This window comes from Coenobita brevimanus, chromosome 71 (genome assembly GCF_032717465.1).
Source record: "Coenobita brevimanus isolate Jiangsu-jjx chromosome 71, ASM3271746v2, whole genome shotgun sequence".
NCBI lineage: Eukaryota > Metazoa > Arthropoda > Malacostraca > Decapoda > Coenobitidae > Coenobita > Coenobita brevimanus.
In genome coordinates, this window is record NC_137024.1 from 28962929 (window position 1) to 28979337 (window position 16409).

Here is a 16409-nt window from a genome sequence, read left to right on the forward strand (position 1 = left end):
GTGCTGGAGGTGGGGCTGAAGCTAGTTCTGTGGCTAGGGTGACAAGTGGTTGGAAGAAGTTCAGGGAGCTCTTGCCTTTCTTGACATTGAGAGGACTCTACCTACATGCTATGGGGTCTTTGCATGCAGCATGTGTTAGGAGTGTAATGCTGTATGGTAGTGAGACGTGGGCAGTAATGGAGGAGGATATTTGCAGGCTCAGATGTACAGAAATGACAGTGATTAGGTGGATGTTTAGTGCGTCCATGCGTTCAAGGTCTGGGGGGGCTGGGTATATGATGGAAGAGTTGAGAGGTGGGATGGGACTGGAGTGTATTGGTGTTGTGATGAGGAGAGGTAGATTGAGATGGTTTGGGCATGTGGAGTGAATGGGGGATGATAAGTGGGTTTGGAAGGTGAGAAGTGTTAATATTGGGAGAGGGGTTATGAGGGGTGGACTAAGAAAGACATGGGATGGGGTCATTAAGTGTGACCTCAGGGTTAAGGGACTGAACAGGGAGGCTGCAATAGATTGTGCAGCATGGAGAGCTGCCATTAGGTGACCAAAGCCAACGCATGCAAGCATGTTGGAGCCTTGAAAAACGAAACGAAATGAACCAGCAGGAGCATTTAACCTTTTTCCTCTTTATGTTGTAGGCTTCTTTGTGCCTTCACACCCTTCTTTGATCATGTGCATTAGGTCTGGGCTCACATGTTTCCATGGTGTGTCATTTTGGTCATTTCCGTACTTATTCAGTACACGAGATGGATTGAACGGGTACCAGTAAATACCACAAGCCTGAAATTCTTCCTTGATTAACAGTGGCCACTTGTCGCTAATCTCTTTCAGTAAATTTGAAAGCAATTGTGGGAAGAACCACTTCAGCATTACCCCTTCATGCATTCCGTTTCCTCCTTTCCATTCCTCCAGCACTCTTCTCCATATTCTCCTTACTGGCGCATAGACAGTGACATCTAAAGGTTGTAGTAAGTGGGTAGAATTTGGTGGGAGAAACACTAACATTATGTTGGTCGCAGAGAGACAGGATGTCAAATTAAATGTGTGAGGGCAGATTATCCCCCAATAAAACTTTTGTTTCATTTAGTGATAGCATTCTGATGTAATGCAGTGCACACGTCTTGACCCATTCAGAGAAAATGTGACTGTCCAACCAATCACTGGTTGTGCAGTTAGTGACAGTTGCTTGGACCTCCTGTAGTCCATGTATCCATGAGATGCTCAGCCATGTCGACAACGTAAAGGGCAACCATTTGCCCGGCCACAATGCCGGCGAACATGATGGAGATATTAGGCTACGGCCACACCAAACGTGACGAGCAGGGAGGTAGCGTCAAGCGATGAGCAGTGAGTTGAGCATCAACGCGATGTGTGTCCAAATAGGAAACGGTAACTTTGCAGGTGACGGACAGTCAGAAGCTGTTCATCAGTGTAGACATGTCATTGTCCACGCTGTTCACTATCATCTTAAACGACAGGACCAACTTGCCTAGCCCTGAGCTTCTGCTCTCCTCATGGGGCAACACTGGATTACATGATGAATGAATTAATAAAATTTCAATGGCTAACTGATATGAATGTTTTTATTTGACGATACCTTAAAGATTACAGTAATCCCTCTACTTTCTGGACGCCCACTTTCCGGACATCCCCACTTACCGGACATTGTGGGCCTGGACCATCGGAACCCGGGGGGGGGGATCCCCCCAAAATCCGAATTTTTTTTTTTCCCACCCATAATTTGAAATTGCCGCGCGGCGCCAAACAGCTGCTTACACCATGGCCCCTTCACCCCTTCCTTCCTCCCCCTCCCCCCTCCTTGTCAGGGTTGCCGTTTGTTATTTTTCATTACCAAATGTGGGCCAGTCTGATAATGAAAAATTCGTTTGGTAATGAATCAGAATAATGCATTACCAAACGGATTTTTCACGTGTGAGGATACACAGGATGGAGATGGTGGATTGTTTGCTCTCTCTGATTAATCTGCTAGCCTATATAGCGTGAAAATAATCAACATGCTGTTCATTATAAGAACAGTGATTACATGAATTTCCACTTGTATATATAATTGGTGAAGAATAAATGCTAGCTTTACGAATTTGGTAATGAAAAGTTAAATTTGGTAATGAAAGTTGAGGAGATTGGTAATGTGGCCGTTGCAATCTGGCAACTCTGTTTCTCCGACATCAACACTTACTCCCTAACTTCGATTGTGAATAGATGCTTATCACACTGGAAGCCACATGTGCTCGTATTTTGTGAATAAACAGTGATTATACTGCAATACCTCGCCTCTAGACCACACAGGAATTTACAGTGTTGTGCAGTGTTAAGAAATTTGAACTTAGAGTGCAATGGATCAACTGTGGAGTGCAATTTGGGGGTTTAAACTGCGGTTAGAACTGCAGTGGTGCAGTTAAGAACAATGTGCAGTGTTAAACAATTATAACTCACAGTGCAAAGAATTAAGTGCAGCACAACACTGGATTACTGTACGTGCTTCAAGAGTGTTTTCACCACTGCCAAAACCTTAGAAAGGCAGCCACAAACGTGATGTAAGTACCCTGGCTGAGGTACAGTCACTTCTAATTCCTCATTCTTTGGTTCCTTTTCATTTATTTCATCCTTTATGTCCATTATTGGTGTGAATAGGGTCTTAAATAGTTTAAATAGGTGCTATGCATGTCTGGTAGGGAGTTATTTAGGTGGCTTTCAAAGTTAGGCTGGTTAGGGTCCATAAGTACCAGTCCAGGAGTCTGGTGCCCACTATCCGGACAGGACCACTTTCCGGACATGCCTTTGGCTCTATTACGTCGGATAGTGGAGGGATTACTTATCACGTGATTTATTTTTCGTGATTTTTCACGTGAACTGTTTCACGATACCAGTTTCTCCTGACTGCATATAGTGAAACGTCTGCTGGACAATTCACTCCCTGCTGAATTATATTTCATAGTTTCCTGTATTGATAGATAATAATATTTTCGATGTTCATAATATACACATACATATAGTGTATATACACATCTGTTTATTCGTTTTAAGCCTACTGTGTAACAAAGGGAATATAGCACTGAATACTATAGTCATGGTGCTTGACTCTGAGGTTGTCATTATTGTACCCTGGTAACCAACAATTCAAAAGTGCTTCCAATTTCGTATCATATTATACACAAATCATATTGTTATGCACGAATATGTTGTACAAAAATATTATTATACATGAACATATTACAGTAATCCCTCCACTTTCCGATCTAATAGAGCCAAAAGCATGTCCGGAAAGTGGTCCCATCCGGAAAGTGGGCCCCAGCCTTCTGGACTTGTACTTATGGACCCTAACCTACCCTGACTCAGAAAAAAACCTATACAACTCCCTACTGGACATGCATAGCACCTATTGAAGACCCAAATCACACCAATAAGGGACATAAAAGGCTGAAATGAATGCAAAAGAACCAGAGAATGAGGTTTTAAAGGTGAGTTTATACAATATTAAACATTGTGGGTACTTACAAGAAGTCCCTGGCTCCTGGACTGGTTTCAACCGCCAGTTTGCACTTCACAGTTGATCCTTTGCTCTCAAAATTCTAATTTCTTAACACTGCACAAAACTGTAAATTCCTGTGTGGTCTAGTGGTGAGGTATTGCAGTTTATTCACTGTTTATTCACAAAAAATGAGCACATGTGGCTTCCATTATGATAACCATCTGCTCTCGATCGGAGTTAGGATGTGACTGTTGATGATGGGGTAACAGAGTTAGATCGCAACGGCCACATTACCAAACTCCTCAGTTTTCATTACCAAAATTTACTTTTCATTACCAAATTCGTAAAGCTAGCATTTATTCTTCACGAATTATATATACAAGTGGAAATTCATGTAATCACTGTTCTTATAATGAACAGCATGTTGATTATTTTCATGCTATATAGGCTAGCAGATTAATCAGAGAGAGCAAACAATCCACCATCTCCATCCTGTGTATCCTCACACGTGAAAAATCTTTTTGATAATGCATTATTTTGATTCGTTACCAAACGAATTTTTCATTACCAGATTGGCCCACATTTGGTAATGAAAAATACCAAATGGCAACCCTGACAGGGGAGGGGGGAGGGGGGAGGAAAGAAGGGGTGAAGGGTCCATGGTGCACCAACTGTTTGGTGTTGCGCAGCAATTTCAAATTACGGGTGGGGGATTTTTTTTTTTTTGGGGGGGGGGTCCGAAGGTCCAGGCCCACAATCTCCAGTAAGTGGGGTGTCCGGAAAGTACAGGGATTACTGTATACACGAATCAAGTGTCTCATATTATACACAAAATCGGAGGCACTGTTGAGGGGTAGGTTGACAGATCATGATAATAAGAACCTCAGAGTCACGCGCTCGACTATAGTATGAATTCTAGACATTAATGGTCTTTGAAAGGTTTTATAACAACATTGGAATAAACATTACTTAAGCAATCGTATGACAAAATAATGCTCGATTACAATTTGCCATTTGTATACAGTTGTTCACAGATATCTTGCCAGTGTTTCTTCAACATTCCAGTGTTTTTGTGGAGTGGATCATCTGGATCCCACAATACTCTCCTGTGGTACACGGCTCCAATAAGGTGTTCAGTAGACATAATTACCAGAACCCAGCCACCCCAACACACAGTACCTACACAACTGAATGGTGACGGAAATGCCTGGGGAGTGGGGATGTTGCTAGGCAGTGCACGACATTTTGAAACATGCTGTGTCACGTAACGACAAGCATGGAGGGTGAGCGGGGCAACAAACTTCCCCACTCATTCAGTGTGCCCACCCACACAGGATTTAGTGTGTTTTATCCTGTCGCCTCATCCCTCCCCGTTCAAGTCTCCCCACTCATCACATTCGGTGTGGCTGTACCCTTAGTCTTGCTTGTGTTCACAACCCTCTCTGCATACATGATTCCCCTACTGAAAAACTGCATTTTTGATTTGGGATCATCCTGTAGGTTTGTCTCATTGTAATTTGTGATGTTTGATGGAAGAGTGCCAGACAAGGAGTCTTTTAGGTGGCAGAAGTAGTCTTGAATTTGCTCTGAGCTGATGGCTTCACATTTTCAACTGTTATTATGACTGTGTCTTCTGGTAAGAATATGGCAATTCCTTTTATAAAACCCAGCAGCCCAGTCCTCCTCTGGTAGGTTGTTGTTGAAAAGCACAACCATCCTGGCTGTTCTGTTCAGATGTACTTTGATGAAATTCCTTAGGTCCTTAGAGTCAAATGCTCAGCCATAGTCCCCAAGAGTTACTACATTTTGGGCAATTGTTTCTTCCACTTCCCTTGTTAGTGGGGTGGGATGTCCTGATTGGAGAATGTGCAGCCCTTCAGTTGTGGCCATCTTTCTGTCCAGGATTGTGCTGAGGGACACATTAAACTTGATGGCAGCTTTGTGAACAGTCATCTGTCCATCCAGAACAGCTTGAACAGCTGCATTAAACTTCTCCTGAGAGTACGGTAATTCTTAAACTTGTCAGTCCTCTCTATGGCTCTCTTCATGTAATTTCTTACCATCTGTACACAGATAAATGAGAAAAAAAGGCCCTTGTAAGTTCCGAGGAGGTGCAAGGTTGAATAAACTGAAAATGCTACAGCAATTGTGTTGCTGTCTGACATAGCCCTGGACTTTTTTTTTTTTTTTTTTATATCAAAGTTATTAAAATATTGGGTACACAAACCTTAATAATTAAGTCGACAAACCTCCAAAAAAAAATTTAGTTGCTTTTGGGTGTATTTAAGTCCGGTATCAGCTCCTTAATATTTTCTCACCAATTCTGCGGGAAAAAACAATGCCATAAGAACAAAATGATAACAAAAAAAGAAAAAGGGACTAAAACAAAGACTAGAAAAATAACATCTCCATAGAATTAAAGTACAAAGCATGCAGCATTTCTGAAAAATAAAATTGAACAAGTAATTTGAGTGAATATTTTTAATATACAGTAATTCCTGTACTTTCCGGAAGCCCACTTTCCGGACACCCCACTTACCGGACATTGTGGGCCTGGACCATCGGAACCCGAAAATTGCCAAAAAAAAGGAAAGATATCCCCCGAAAATCAGAATTTTTTCCCACCCATGATTTGAAACTGCCGCTCGGCACCGAACAGCTGTTACCAGGTACACCATGGACCCTTCACCCCTTCCTTCCTCCCTCCTTCCCTCTCCCCTGTCAGGGTTGCCATTTGGTAATTTTCATTACCAAATGTGGGCCAATTTGGTAATGAAAAATTCGTTTGGTAATGAATCAGAATAATGCATTACCAAACGGATTTTTCACATATGAGGATACACAGGATGGAGATGATGGATTTTTTGCTCTCTCTGATTAATCTGCTAGCCAACATAGCGTGAAAATAATCAGCATTCTGTTAATTATAAGAACAGTGATTACATGAATTTCCACTTGTATATATAATTAGTGAAGAATAAATGCTAGCTTTACAAATTTGGTAATGAAAAGTAAAATGTGGTAATGAAAATTGAGGAGTTTGGTAATGTGGCCATTACGATCTGGCAACTCTGTTGCCCCATCATCAACAGTCACAGCCTAACTCTGATCGAGAGCAGATGCTTATCATAATGGAAGCTACATGTGCTCATTTTTTGTGAATAAACAGTGAATAAACTGCAATACCTCGCCACTAGACCACACGGGAATTTACAGTGTTATGCAGTGTTAAGAAATTAGAATTTAGAGAGCAAAGGATCAACTGTGGAGTGCAAACTGGCAGTTGAAACCAGTCCAGGAACCAGGGACTTCTTGTGAGTATGCAGAGTGTTTAATATTGTATAAACCCACTTCTAAAACCTCATTCTCTGGTTCTTTTGCATTTATTTCAGTCTTTTATGTCCCTTATTGGTGTGATTTGGGTCTTCAGTAGGTGCTATGCATGTCCAGTAGGGAGTTGTATAGGTTTTTTTTTGAGTCAGGGCAGGTTAGGGTCCATAAGTACAAGTCGAGGAGGCTGGGGACCACTTTCCGGACATGCCTTTGGCTCTATTACATCGGATAGTGGAGGGATTACTGTATTAACGAAAAAAACATATGTGACCAGTGGCCAGCTGTCTGAAATAGCCCTGTCTGGCAGTACTGTATGTACAGTACTCCTCCTTATTACCTCCACCAAGGAGGTTATGTTTTCACCCCTGTTAGTTTGTTTGATGGTTGATTGGTTTGTGAGCAAGATTACACAAAAACTATGGGATAGATTTCCCTGAAACTTGGTAGAAGAATGGTCCTTGGCCCAGAATAGGCTTCATTAAATTTTAGTTCAGATCCGGATAAAGATGCGGACCCAGGAATTTTTTTTCACTTTTAACATCGTGAGATAGGGTATTTTTCAACATTTTCATAAATTTTTCAGTGATTGAATTAAAAGCATTTTGGGCTTTGGCGGAGGTATGTGCTCTACTGAGTGCCATTCTAGTTTTGGCAGCTTTTTCCAGTCATTCTGCCATATTTGATGTCAAAACATAAATAGAATTATCCAAAATAATTTTCAGCACCAAGAAAACCATGCTAAAAAAAAAAAAAAAAATGAAAACCAAAAAACACCCTACCTAGACACTAATGTATGTCTATCTATCTATCTATCTATAGCCCGACGCCCTAATCCCGCAAAGGGTGGCCGCAGACAAAACGCCTCCAAGTCGCTCTGTCACCCACCATTTGACTACCCTCCCCCCAACTCACCCCCCCCTCCCTCATATACCTCTCAACTTCATCCCTCCACCTCATCCTCGGTCTACCTCTCCCTCTCCCTCCCTCCCTCCACCTCACCTACATACACCCTCTTAGTCAGTCTTTCATTCTCCATTCTCTTCACATGTCCAAACCACCTCAGTGTATTTCTCCTAATCTTCTCAACGACATCCACATCCACCCCACAGCGTTCCTATCTTCTTCATTCGTCAACCTGTCCCTCCACGTCACTCCACATGCTCCTCTCAAGTAACTCATTTCCACTGCTGTCACTCTTGACTTGTTCCCCTCTTGCAAGGTCCATGCCTCGCTTCCATACGTCAGGGTAGGGATCACAATACTATCATGCAGTGACTTCTTAACTTCCATACTCACCTCCCTATTTCTCATCACTGCTTTCAGTGTACCAACAACCTTCCTTCCCTGCTGTACCCTTTCACGCACTTCATCCCCCAAAGTTCTGTATGTACTTTTCTATATTTTGGCACTATTTTCAGGTCAATCTGCCATATTTAGACATTAAAACACACATAGGAATATCCAAAGTAATCCTAAACACCAGAAAAGAAAGAAAGTAAAAAAACATTGAAAACCAAAAAACTCCCTACCTGTAAACTACAAACGGCCCTCCATATTTGCAGGGGTAGGGGACACAGACCTCTGCAAATGTGGATTTTCCCCAGATGTTTGGTGTGCCCTCCCGTAAATGCCTCTACACCCGCAAATCACCCCTTGTGAGCAAGTGTGCACATACTGTACATAATAAACCATATCTGGGACCTGAAAGCAGCATAAAATTTCACATATAGCTAATGACTTGCCCACACATGAGCTACATATATATACCACAACTTCTAACAGTCATACCCATTAATTTCAGTCTTGGCTCCACAGAAGGGCAATCCACAAATCTGCTAGACCCGCAAAAGTTTATTCTGCGAATGTGGAGGGCCACCTGTACTCTATGTATGGTATCCCTCCCAATTTTGGCACTGTTGTCAGGTCAGTCTATCATATTTAGACATCAGAACGTACATAGGAATATCCGAAGTAATGCTAAACACCAAGAAAACCATGAAAAAAAAAAAAAAAATGAAAACCAAAAAGCACCTGACCTATACACTACTGTATGTACAGTAACCCTCCTAATTTTGCACTATGTTCTGGTCATTCTGCCACATTGAGACATCAGAACACACATAGGATTATCCATATTAATGCTCAACATCAAAAAAACAGTCCATAACCAACAAAAATGCACAAAAAACCTGAAGACGGCTTGAAAATCACTTACCTGTCATGAGCAATTGTGCCCAGGGGGAAAAAAAAAAGCCAACTATGCCACCAGAAATTGGTTACTAGTATATTGATATGAATTGTATACCCTCATCTTTGCTGGTGTTTATATTATAAGATAAGGTAATAAAAACACATAAAATAATTCATAAAAGTACAGAAGTGCAGTGAGAATAGTGTTCAGGAATAAAACATACCTTCATATAACTTCCCACCATCCTAGAGCAAAATTTTGCCAGCACCTTCCAAGAGTTAAGCCTATGTCTAGATGTAGAATTTCATGGGCTTTCTCGAGGATTTTGTGGAATTTTGATACGACCAATAGTTCAGTAGTTGAATAAATCGCAAAAAACTTTGAAAAATCATGAGTCAGTGTTATCACCACGGAGGAGGGTAGGAGTGACGGGGGATCCGGGAGGGTATGGAGAAGGGACAGGAGGGGAGGAGAGACGAGGCTGTGGGCAGGATTCTCCCCCTTCAGTCAACAGGCTGGCAGACGGGCACTTTTACTGTACGTTTACTCATGGCTTGCCGTCTGTTAGATACTGAGTGGCCATGCGGGAACACATCTCACGGTGCCCGGGGGACTTTCGATGTTCGGTAGAGAGGCAGACGGCCGTGGTCTCCGAACATGTACTTATGGCTTGTGGTCAGTGTTTGATGGTGGTGGCGATTGGGAAAGACTTAGCCTGGTGGCCGCACAGCATTGGTCATTCAGTGGGGATGCATGTGGACATTTTGACACCGCTTGCGGGTTACAGTCATATTACTGTACTTGGGCGCTAGAGGTTCGTTGGGAGTGATGGGACTAGCACACGGCTTTGACCATTCAGTACAGGGAGGGACGGACATTTTGACTCTGGTTGTGGGTTACGACATATTTCCCTCTCATGGCTCGAGCCCAGCGGCCATAATTCCGAATGTTTGAACACATTGGATGGGCGGCCCAAGTTCTCGGGGACTTTTTACATACGGATAATAGCAAGCAAATTCGGATGATGGTTTAATAGAGCCAAGGTCCAGCGTCTGGATCATGAACATGTCCGGATACTGAGCATCTGGATAAATGAGGGACTACTGTATGCAGATCCCACCATTGTTCCCATTTGGGAACAAATTTATGAAAGTATAATAACTCTAACTAAAAATAAATAGGCTTGCTTTTTGTCACATACCTGTACTGTAAAAGAGGAAACATCTGTCAGTACTTTTATATGCATATTACTGAAATGCAGGTAATAGCACATACCAAAATCAATAAGTGTTACAGAACACCAAGGTATGTGTGAATTCAGCAAATTTCAGATCATCACTGATCAGAGTCTGAGGCAGCCTAACAAGTTTTAGAGTGATAATTGGTGCAGAGCAATCCTGCTGATACATGATGCAACATGATTTCACTCAACAAGCATTTTTCAGTTGTAAAACTAGCACATTAAAATATGTTCCCAGATGGGAACATTGGCAGCTAATGGGTTAATTCCTTCTTCCATACTGATTATTCCTCCATTTACTTTGACATTTCCATGTGTTCTCTAATTTTTTCACTGCATGCATCTACAGTATATGCTGTATTTCCTCCTCCACCCCTTCAGCTCTCTCTCCTAGTCCTACTATTGTACTTAAAACTGCTTTCCCTTTTGTATGTCTTCCCTTATTCTCTCACATTTATTTTCATACTTTTCTCTTTTTTTTTTTTTTGCTTATTCCATACTCTACTGATATCTTTTTCAAATCTTTTATATACTTCCCCTCAGAAATTCGATATTTCTATCAGCATATCTTCCTTCTCTACTTGTTTACCATTTTCTCTGTATATCTTTAGATCCTCCCCTACCCTCTCTCTATCTCCTTTCAGCATTTCGATGTATTTCCACATACAGGTATTTTTCACACTGGTATTGTCCTCCTTTAGTATATTTGTTAATTTCTCTTCATGTTTATATGTGTATATTTCTTCCTTTATCAATAAGTGTACCTTTATCTTTTGTTCTAGGTAAAGCCTTTCCCACTTATCCTCTTCTGTCTGTTACCAGGTATTTGTTTCAATGGCCTTTCTCCCGTTTCTAGCTATTTTATCTCCTCCCTTCCTTGATTTCATTTCGTATTTCCCCACTTAACCATGGTGGTTCCTCTTTTGCCTCCTGGGTCCTTCCTTTTCTCCTCCTATATTTACCTTTTAAAGTACTTTCATCTGTTTCAAATACCACTATCTCTAAGTCTTTCTAAGTCTCATATTTTCTACTTCCTTTTCTTTTAATGCATTTTCTGTTTCTTTTATAGGTTTATGGTATACCTTTAATGCCTCTTTCTCAGTTTTACAGTAATCCCTTTCAATCCATTCCCCTTTCTCATACTTCTTATCTTATGACATCATCTTTACTGTTAATTTCATCAGACAGTGATCTGAAATATAAAAAATCTCTTTTTCTTCTTTTGTCTTCATACATATAAATTTATCATACATACTGTTGTTTGTTACTAATACAAAATCAGTCACACTTTTTTGTCTGTCTGTACTCCAAGTATATATCCCAAGTATATATCACTTCCATACGATACCAACTCTAACGTATGGAAGTGAAGTTTGGACGTTGTTGGAAGGACACAAGTCAAGAGTGAGAGCAGTGGAAATGAGTTATTTAAGAGGAGCCTGTGGAGTCACATGGAGAGACAGGCTGACGAATGAGGATATAAAGGAGCGTTGTGGTGTGGATGTGGATGTGATGGGAAGCGTTATGAGGAACACACTGAGGAGGTTTGGCCATGTTGAGAGGATGGAGGGTGAAAGACTGACGAAGAGAGTGTATGTGAGTGAGGTGGAGGGGGGAAGAGGGAGGGGGAGGCCGAGGATGAGATGGAGGGATGGGGTGGAGAGGTATATGAGAGAGGGGGGTGTGAGTTTGGAGCAGGGCAGTGAAATGGCGGGGGACAGGGCAACTTGAAGGCGATTTGTTTGTGGCCACCCCAAACGGGATTGAGGTGTCTAGCAATAGATAGATAGATAGATAGATTTAACATTATTAACCCTTACAGTATTTCTATCTATCTATCTATTGCCAGACGCCTCAATCCCGTTTGGGGTGGCCACAAACAAATCGCCTCCAAGTCGCCCTGTCCCCCGCCATTTCACTGCCCTGCTCCAAACTCACACCTCCCTCTCTCATATACCTCTCCACCCCATCCCTCCATCTCATCCTCAGCCTCCCCCTCCCTCTTCCCCCCTCCACCTCACTCACATACACTCTCTTCGTCAGTCTTTCACCCTCCATCCTCTCCACATGGCCAAACCACCTCAGTGTGTTCCTCATAATGCTTCCTATCACATTCACATCCACACCACAACGCTCCTTTATATCCTCATTCGTCAGCCTGTCTCTCCATGTGACTCCACAGGCTCCTCTTAAATAACTCATTTCCACTGCTCTCACTCTCGACTTGTGTCCTTCCAACAACGTCCAAGCTTCACTTCTGTACGTTAGAGTTGGTATCACAACACTGTCATGTAGTAATTTTTTCACTTCCATGCTCACTTCCCTGTTTCTTATCACTGCTTTCAAAGAACCAGCAACCTTTCTTCCCCGCTGTACCCTTTCAAGCACTTCACCCTCCAAACTTCCATCCTTACTCATCACACTACCCAAGTACTTAAACGTACTCACATTTTCCAATGCCTCACCATCCAACCTCGCTGTACATTCACTAACTTCACCTCTCTCAAAGACCATCACTTTACTCTTCCCTACATTCACCTTTAGATTCCGTTTCTTACACGCTCTCTCAAACTCATCCACCAAGCCTTGCAGCTCCCCTTCGTCTTCACTCAACAACACAGTATCATCTGCAAACAACAGTACAGGGAGTTTCCAAACACTATCCTCTCTCACCAGGGCCACTCCAACATCCACTACCCTACCTTGTACCTCTTTTATTACCCCATCCATGTACAGATTGAACAACCATGGAGACATGACACATCCCTGTTTCAACCCAACTTTCAAAGAGAAAAATTCACTTAGTTCACCATCCACACGCACTGCAGCCTTCGCACCATTGTACACTTCGCACCATTGTACATACTCTTCACAGGATTCAACAATTTCCCATCTACGAAGGGTGATCAGAAAGTAATGACAGTTCGTGCTATAACATGAAAACCTTGAATGATGGGAGGTAGGGGAGCAAGGAGAGTGCAGAGTTGCCTGTCCTTACGAGTTTGAACTTGTCGCCGTATGCCTGACTTTTCTTGTTTTATTGTTGTGAGTGAATGCTTCACTCTTGTTTTTGCTCTCTGGCCAGAAACATGGATTACTCGAAAGAAGGCTGCAGGTTCTACATTTTTACGAGGTGGAAACTGGGAAAGAAAGCAACAGAGATTCGAGGGGAATTATTACAAGTTTATCCAGACACTACTCCTTCCCTGGAAACTGTTTCCCACTGGATTCATGCTTTCACAGCAGGAAAAACTGAATTGAAAGATGAACAACGCTCTGGACGCCCCCGGACATCCGTGACCGAAGCAACAACTGTCCGTGCACGGTCCATCATTGACGAGGATCCAACTGTAACTCTTAGGTTCTTAGCCTTGGAGCTTGATATCAGTAATGGGAGTGCATATGACATCGTGCATGAACAATTACACCTGAGGAAGAAGTGTTGTCAATGGATACCCCATTTGTTGACTGATGAGCAAAAGGCTGAACGGGTGAGGATTTGTCGTGTCTGGCTTGCTGAATTTGAACCAAATGGTCCAAAACGGTTCTCAGATGTTGCTACTGGAGATGAGTGTTGGATTTCATTCTTCACAACCCGTGACAAGCAGTCAAACATGGTGTGGTTGGGCGATGAAGACCCTCGACCTCAGATTCTGAAGGAAGGATTTCGCAGCCGGAAGCGCCTTTTCACCATCTTTTTCAATTCTCAAGGACCAATATGCGTGGATGTGATGCCTGAAAAGTCCACTATCACAGCCCAATACTACACAGACCAGGTCCTTCCACAAGTCTTGGAACACAAGGCCAACACCGCACCAACCCGCCGTCGGTCTCGCCTTTTGCTGCACCACGACAATGCTGCACCCCACAAAGCTCGCCTCACTATGCAGTACCTGGAACAACAAGGTATAACTCTGCTCCCCCACCCACCCTACTCCCCTGACCTGGCTCCCTGTGACTTTTGGTTGTTTCCAAAAATTAAATCTGCCATCGCTGGGAAGCAATTTCATCGCATCCAAGACTTGGCACGGACCGTCAATTCAGAACTCCGAAGTATACCGTCTTCAGAGTACCACGCTTGCTTCATGAAGTGGAGAAAGAGAATGGAATGCTGCATAGAGGTTGGAGGGGAGTACTTTGAAGGAATGTGAGTCATAGTTTGATAGTTCTTCATGCTAATAAAAGTTTATGGACTCACTGTCATTTCTTTCTAATCACCCCTCGTACTCCATATATTCTTAACACTTTCCACAATCCTTGTCTATCCACCCTGTCATATGCTTTCTCCAAATCCATGAAAGCTGCATACAACTTCTTTCCCTTCTCTAGAAACCTTTCCACTAAAGATCTAAGAATGAATATCTGATCTACACAACCTCTTTCCTTCCTAAAGCCTCCCTGTTCTTCTCCAACTAATTTCTCTGTTCTTTCTCTAACTCTGTCAGTAAGTATCCTACCATACACTTTTCCTATTATACTAAGAAGACAAATGCCCCTATGATTACCACACACTTCTTTTTCCCCTTTTCCTTTGTACAAGGGAATAATTATACCTGACTTCCAATCTTCCGGGACTCTACCTTCCTCCCAGGCCAATCTGCACATCTTCCACATCCATTCTACTACTATCTCTCCCCCATGCTTCAGCATTTTACCACACACTCCATCAATTCCTGGGGCTTTCCCCGATTTAACTTTCTTCATTGCTTCCACAACTTCTATCCTACTGATTTCTTCCTGTCTTCTCACCTCCCTCCTTCTCCCAGCCATTCCCCAGCCACTTATACTTGCATTACTTTCATCCTCTATGTTCAACAATTCCTTAAAGTGTTCTCTCCATCTGCTCACTTTTTCTCCCTTCTCCACTAGTAATCTACCATTTTTATCTTTCACTCCCCTGCTAACTTCACTTCCACCCTGTCTTACTCTTTTCACCTCTTTCCAGAACATTTTCTTACAGTCCCTCCACTTTACACTGAAATTCCTTCCAAATTCCTCATCCACTCTCTTCTTACTCTCTCTTACTAATCTTTTCACCTCTCTTTCTTTCTACATATAACTCTCTTCCGCCTCTCAACTTCTTCCACGCCCCTATTTCTCATCCATTCATTGTATGCTTTCTTCTTTTGTGCCACAGCCTGTTCACCTCTTCAGTCCACCACGCTGTTCCTTGCACCCCCCTCCGTCTTCTCTTCCTTCCACACACCACATCACATGCTGCACACATTTCTTCTGTAAAGATCCTACACACACCTTCCACGTCTCCCATCTGCTCCAATTCATATTTGCCCAATCGTTCCTCCACTTCTCTCTTATACTCTGCCTTTTTCTCATCCTCTTGTAACCTTTCCACTCTCCTTGCAACTACTCCTTCCTCTCGTCTTTCCCTTCTTCTATTCCTCCATCTTACTTGAATTCTAATTCTGGCCACCACCAAGTAGTGGTCAGAAAGTCCACTCCCCCAACCTCTATAAACTCTTGCATCCATTACACATCTTCGCATCCTTTCATCCACATGCACACAATCAGTCATTGCCTTCCTTTCATTCAGTTCACCACCCACCCTTCTCATCACTCGCCATGTATACCTGTGGATCATTTTATGCCTGAAGAGGGTATTGGCTATCACCAACCCCCTCCCAGCACAAATGTCCACTAACACACTCCCATTCTCATCTATCTCAGCAGGCACACCCCACTCACCAACTATTCCATCCACTTTCACATTCCCAACTTTACCATTCATATCACCAATCAAAAACACTCTCTCATTCCTTCCATGCACACTTCTACATTTGTCCAGAACTCTTCTCTCACTCTTCTAGCACGATCTTGCATTGGCGCATACACACACACAATCGCCCACATTTGTATTCCAACTTTCAACTTTACCCACACAATCCTTGACCCAACTGATCCATACTGTCTTATGCTCCTCTTCCATCTTTTACTCACAACTATACATACTCCTTCCTTTGCCCTCTCATTCTCACCTACTCCTGCACATATACCCCATCCATACTCCCATTCTCTCACACTTTCTCCTCTCCATTTTGTTTCAGTTATTCCATATACATCCACTTCGCACCGTCAAGCACCTGGACAATCTCTCTCTCTTTCACCTCATCATTTGCTCCCCTTACATTCCACGTTCCGA